Raw genomic sequence first — 6,804 nt, 5'->3', positions numbered from 1 at the left:
GCTTTTCTTTTTCAAGATTCTTCTGGCTATTCGGGGTCTCTTCTGGTTCCATACAAATTTTAGGATTATTTGTTCCATTTCTTTGAAAAAGGTGGATGGTATTTTGATGGGGATTGCATTGAATGTGTAGATTGCTCTAGGTAGCATTGACATCTTCACAATATTTGTTCTTCCAATCCATGAGCATGGAACGTTTTTCCATTTCTTTGTGTCTTCTTCGAATTTGCACATTTTCTTGTAAAATTTACCACAAAATTTTAAAAAACTGAGGACTTGCCTATGGTTTAACTATAACTTGCTCATCCCAGATTCCAATTCTCTATTCTTGGAAAACCCAGTTTTGTGGTTAAAAAAATAATGTTTTCTAAGCTGTAAACAAATAAATGTCTACTTTATGACATGCTAATTTAGGGTGAAGTATACTGACATCTGCAATTTACTTTGAAATACATTCCAAAAAAAGGTAAATTGATAAAGATGTACAAAGAGATAGCTATTTGGTAAAGAAAGTATAATAAAGTATCATGGCAGGCAGAATAATGTCCTCCCAAATATGTCCACATCCTAATTCCCAGGTGAATATTAAGGTTGCAGATGGAATTAAGTCAGCTCATCAGTTGATCCTGAGGTAGGGAGGGTATCCTGTATTATCCAGGGGGACTCAATGCAATCACAAGAGTCAGTAGCATTGGAAGAGGTGGCAGGAGAGGAGAATCAGAGAGGTGTAACTATGGAAGAAGTTCAGAGAGATGCCAGTGGCTGGCTTCGAAACTGGAGGAAGGAAGGCATGAGCCAAGGAACAAAGCAGTCTTTAACTTACACAACCGTCCCTGTATAAAATGTATAATTATCAATTCAAGGGAAAGTGACAAGAAAGTTTTCAAATCAGTTTGGAAAAAAAGAAAAAACCCTAATGGAAAAAGCAATGGGGAAAAACAAGCAAAATCACCAAAAAAGACATAGTCAATAATCTTGTGAAAAAAAATACTTGCTCTTTATCAGTACTCAAATGTATTCAAACTGAAATGGGAATTAAACAAGGTCTTGGAAAAGATCCATTTTTTTTTTATTATACTAGAGAGTGTGGGTGAACACACAGGGAAGGGGTGCTTCATATGGTCCTAGTGAGACTGAAAAATACCCAGGCTTTCTGAAGTGTAATTTTTTTTTTATATTAAGGGTCTTAAACATGTTCATTATCTGTATGCTGAAAATTTCATCTTCAGAAATTTCACAGGGAGATGTGAAAAAAAGGTTTTAAGTATATTCGTTGAAGCAATGTTTGTAATTCAAAACACTGAAAACAATCTGAACATTTCACAACAGGATGATTGAATTATGTTTCACACATAAAACAGAAAACTACGCCACAATTAACAGTATAATTTTTGACAAACATTGAATAATAGCATACGACTTGTATGCTGGGGGGAAAGCAAGATATAAAACCATCAACAATGTAATCCCATTCTTGCTTAAAATTATATGTAAACATAATATTAGAAAGGTTATACACCTGGTTGTAAGTGGTGGTTATCTCTTCTAAGTGGTGGGGTTAAAGGGTCCCTTCTCTTTAACACTTTATGTGATATTCATCTACTACACCAGAATGTAAGCTCCTTGTGGGTAAGAAACAGCTCTTGTTCACCACCATACCTTCAGCTTCTTACAGTGTCCAGCACAGGAAGGATGCCCAACAAACGTTGATGGACTTATAAATTGAATAGTTTTCTCTTTATTTCCAAATTTTCTGTCATCAGAATTTTTGTAATCAAAATAGTCTTAACACAAGTATTTTTTTTTTTGAAGAAAAAAACAGCAAGACAAAACACAGTTTATGAGTTAAAAATTAAGCACAACTCAAATGTCCAGTAGTTATTTTAAAATTTTGTTTTTAAGTGTTTGGTGACAACCAGAAAATGCTTATTATAGAACATTAAGGAAAAATTAGGAAATGTAATTACACATGTAATATGATCTCCACATGTGAACAAATATCTTATAGAGAAAAGACTAAACATATGAGAATGTTAACCACAGTTTTTGGAGGTTGGAATTATTTGAGTTATCTTTCCTTCTTTATCCTTTTCTCCTTTCCAAATTTCTGACAGTAAGAATGCATTATTCACATAGTCACAAAATGTTTAAATTCTTTAAAATACCAGAAAGAGGAAGCAAAATAAAGTGGATAAGAGAAGGAGCCAGAACAAACTGTCTGGGTTGGAAGCTGGCTCTTCCTAGCTATGACCTTGAGCATTTGGCTCAACTCTGCTTCCTTTTCTGTAAAATAAGGACAATAATAGAACCTACCTCACAAGTACATCATCATAGTTGTTTTTATTTTAAAAAGTTAATACTCACAGCACTTAAAATAGCATCTAGCACATAATAAAGGCTATAGAAGTGTTTGTTAAAGGATGCCTGGGTGGCTCAGTCGGTTAAGCGTCTGCCTTTGGCTCAGGTCATGATCCCAGGGTCCTGGGATTGAGCCCCACATCGGGCTCCCTGTTCAGCGCGGAGTCTGCTTCTCCCTCTCCTGCTCCCCCTGCTTGTGCTTTCTCCCTCTGATAAATAAATAAATTATATCTTAAAAAAAAAAGTCATTGCTAAAGTAAGTTATTAATGAACCAAGTCTCTGGAGAGCCACATGGTAACCATATTTCTTTTTCTCCTTTCCTTCCTTCCTTCCGTCTTCCTTTCTTCTGTCACCCACAGGTTCCTTTCCCTTTGGAGAAAGACATGTATTTAGGGAAGATGGGGCAACAGATTATCTAAGTCAACATATTGAGACAACAGCAAACAAGAACTTAATGACTGGATAGAATACTGGAAATCAGAAATAATGTGCCAATGTTTCTGTATGTGGTGATAAGAAGAATTGGGGGGAGGAGGAGGTGGGAGATTGAAGACAAGATGAGCTAGGAGAAGGTCAGGAACTTGGGGCTTCACACCTCAATCATAGCACATACCCATTGGCCAGCCTACCTTGGATCATTCCAACTGAATTGTGAGGGAGTCTGTAGAAAAGGGATGCACTCATCCCCTGCCACAAGGCAGCAGTTTTACCAAGAGCAAGTTGTGGGCAGGCAGGGGAGGCCCTAACTAGGCCCTTTCAGCTCTACTCTATTTAGCCCATGTCCTGAGACATTTCTCCCCCCAGGTGCGGTTTCTTGATGCCTAGGTTAAACCTGGTCTGGGTCAGTGCAGGGAACCCAGTGTTTCCCATCAGGATGACCGCTCCATTGTTTTCTCTGCAGAATGACACCAGCACTTGGGAAAAAGGAAAACATGTATCTTGTGTTGGTTCTGCTTCATTTTTAGAGAGCTACCATTTCTTCTTCCTGTAATAATGTGTATGCCAGCATTATTCTCTATGGTTATACTTACTGTGTCTGTTTTTAACATTGCCTTTCAAAGGGTTAACCATACATTAATCAAATTAAAAAAGAACATGTTAAGTGAAATCCACAGTCATACAACCTCTCTAAACAAATGTCAGAAAGTTGAAAATAAACAGTTTAACCTGCAAATCAGTTATCCAGGGAACACTAAGACACCCTCTCTTTAATTTTTTTCAGATTACATCAAAACCCTGGCTTCAGATCAGAATTGCAGAATGCTTGCACGCTAGTGAGCTTGGAACCTATTGCAAGTCAGTCACATTACTCTTCCTTAAATGTCAAAACAGTGAGTACAGCATCTCCTGAGAACCATAAACAGCCGGCAGAGACTTAATATCAAGATGAAACCTTTCCAGACAAGTCCCCTCTTTTTACCATTTAATTAAGATTACAGTTTGGATCTAACATGAACACTTGCCAGATCCTTTCCATCAGAGCTCTTAAGACCCACCTTCCTCTGGGTCCTTTGAGGAATACTTTGTGATCCACCACATTTGGACCAAAAGGAAGGCGGTTGCTGCCCTGCGGTTCCTCAAGAGAAGCAGGAAATCCACCTAAGTGAGCAGAAAGCCAAAAGTTAGAAAATGCATGGCTTAACTTTAGGCTCAGAGAAATTTCAAAAAGAGGAGAGTCCAGCTCAGTGACTCCCCAGTCAGTTCTCAAAAGCAACAATCTGGTATAAAAAAGGAAAAGCTCGACCTCATCTGGGCTGGCATAACCATAACCGGAGTGGCTGGGGAGGCCCAGAAACAGATATCCAGAGCTGGGAATGTCCAAGAACAGTTTGAATTTGGGTGTTGAATAGGATCAGGAGTTGTGGGGCTGAGAACAGTTGGGTGTGTGTGCCAAGCATGACACCCACCCTGTAGTAAGTGATCACTGCTTTTAGCATATAAATAAACCAATTAAGCTTAATTAGCTAATTAAACTATAATCCAGGCTTTTGATTTTGTAGCAGTAGTTATGGTTCAGAAGGTCTGGGGTTTATCTTTTTAGGAGAACTTCTTATAAACCAATGAATAACCTGATTCTTAGCCAGTAGGGAGGGTGTTGGTCTGGGGGAAAAATATATTTTATTTTGTTGGCCTTCCTGACCCATCCCATTTTAGCCAAAGGCAACAATGGCAGAATTTTGTTTGGTGACATATGTCATTTACTAGGTTTGTGTAAAAACAGTACTAAGATTGATGCCAGAACTTACACAGAATTTTGTCTCCTTCTGCCTATATGGTTCCCAGTTAGTCAACCCAACATCAGAGCATATGACCATAAACACACACACACACACACACACACACACACACACACACACACACACACACACACACACACACACACCAAACCACTACCGCCTGGATTTTACATCAAGATAACCCTACAGAGTTAAACAAGTCTTCCTTTGGGTACTTACAATCTCAATCACTCATCTGCTAGATGATACAGTTAATAAAACAAGAATGCCCTGGAGCTGTTATCTAGAGTGCTCACCAGAAACTGTTGTCAATTTGCCTACACAAGTGGACTCAGGGGACTGGTTCAACAGAAGCTGACATAAAGTGGCCCATCATTTATTCCTTTGCAGAGAAAACAAATTTCCCAGTGGGCAATACTTCCGTGAGAGCTTGTCAAAACCCAAAATATCCTCCCCAGGGAAATCTATTTGCAGAGAAGACTTACAATCAGAAGGTTGTTGGATAAGCATCAAGTCTAAGCAAGAGGGTTTTTCTTGATCGCATTAACAGTAGGTGCCCTCAAGTATTAGCAGTCAGAATGCTGCCTGCCTTTCCACTATGGGCACAATCCAAAACCATGTGAGTGGCCTGGAGAGTTGGGGCTCCTCCCACACACTCAGTATTAAAAGGTTCACTGACACATTCTATCTTCTGATCCACTTGCTCAAATTCCATGGGACACTAGCCTTCTACTGAGATATTCTTGCTCATGCAATTCGGCCTCAGCTACCTGAATTCCTACCTCTTTTCATTAAACAATTTCTTTGGCGGGGGGTGGGGGAGTACTACTGATCCCTGATTTCATCTCTTATGTGTTGGTTCTTCCTAATTTCAGTCTCTGAGACTAATTTTAAGTTTTTACATACTACTTTGCTGTCTTTTGTCTTTACATCAAAAGATAGATTAAAAATTGCAGTTACAGATTTTGGACCCATTATACAACTGTCAGTGGTAGTGTATGCTGATTACATGAGGGTAAGAGGGACTCCATCCTTGGACCACACAAATAACACTTGAATTCAGAATTCAACATGCAACCATTTGTCCTTTAGCCACCGTGAACTTGCTGTGGTTCTCAAGTTTGGTTCTAATAACCAGACATCCACTCAAATTAGCTTAAGTAAAAAGATCAGGGGTGGTTCTCAAGACTACTTCTCACAGAAACTAATATGACAGGCCTAAAGTGAATGAGAACGTGGAAGTGGGTCATGAGATTGTTGTTTGAGTGGTTTGACAATCTTTCATCTCTTTCTGATGATCAAGGGCTATATGGTCACCTCATCCCACACCTTTATCTCCTCTCACCTTGGTCTGTTTCCTTTAGCGTGTATGGCTCAACTAGGCCATCAGCCCCAAGGCTATAGGACCTGCATAAGTCTACAGCTCCATGTTCCAAAAATAATTTCAGAAGGACATCAAGATGTTTGTATAAATGAAGAGTACAATAGGACTAAAATAAGTATGGTAAGGCTACTCAAGGGATTGAGGTATAAACATGGCTCTGAATTTACAGGATTTCTTTACTGCCTTACAGGAGGCTTTTTAAAATCTGGGTTTTTTTGTTTTGTTTTTTTTTTTGTTTTTTTAACAGATACACATTGTATTCATCTCCTAGATCTGCCATGATCAAGTACCACAAACTGGGTGGCTTAAAACAAAATTCTGTCAACTCACATTTCTGGAGGCTAGTGTGAAATCAAGGTGTTTTTAGGGTCCTGCTCCTTCTGAAACATGAAGGGCACTCCTTGCTCGCCTCTCCCTGTGGTTAGTCAGCAATCTTCGGCATCCCCTGGCTTGCCGATCAATCACTCCAAACCTCCCCCTTCACGTGGCATTCTCCTGTGTGTCTTCATATCATCTTCCCTGTGTGTCTGACTTGGTGTCAAAATTTCTCCTTTCTACAAGGACACCAGTCATATTGAATGAAGACCCACCCTAACCTCATATGGATTTGAGTACCTCTGTGAAGACTATTTCCAAATAAAGTCACATTGAGGTGCTGGGGATTGGAACAATTCAATCCTTAAATCACATACATAGAACTTTATATAAAGGCATAAATATGATCATATGCACAGAGTTTCATTTTTAGTGAAGTGTTTTACTTTTTTCCCCTAAATTTGGCTCTGTACCTCCCTTCTCCCTTTTCTACTTTCATTCATCTTCATCAT

The sequence above is a fragment of the Zalophus californianus genome, chromosome 12 (assembly GCF_009762305.2).
Source record: "Zalophus californianus isolate mZalCal1 chromosome 12, mZalCal1.pri.v2, whole genome shotgun sequence".
Taxonomy (NCBI): Eukaryota; Metazoa; Chordata; class Mammalia; order Carnivora; family Otariidae; genus Zalophus; species Zalophus californianus.
This window is presented reverse-complemented; position numbering follows the sequence as displayed.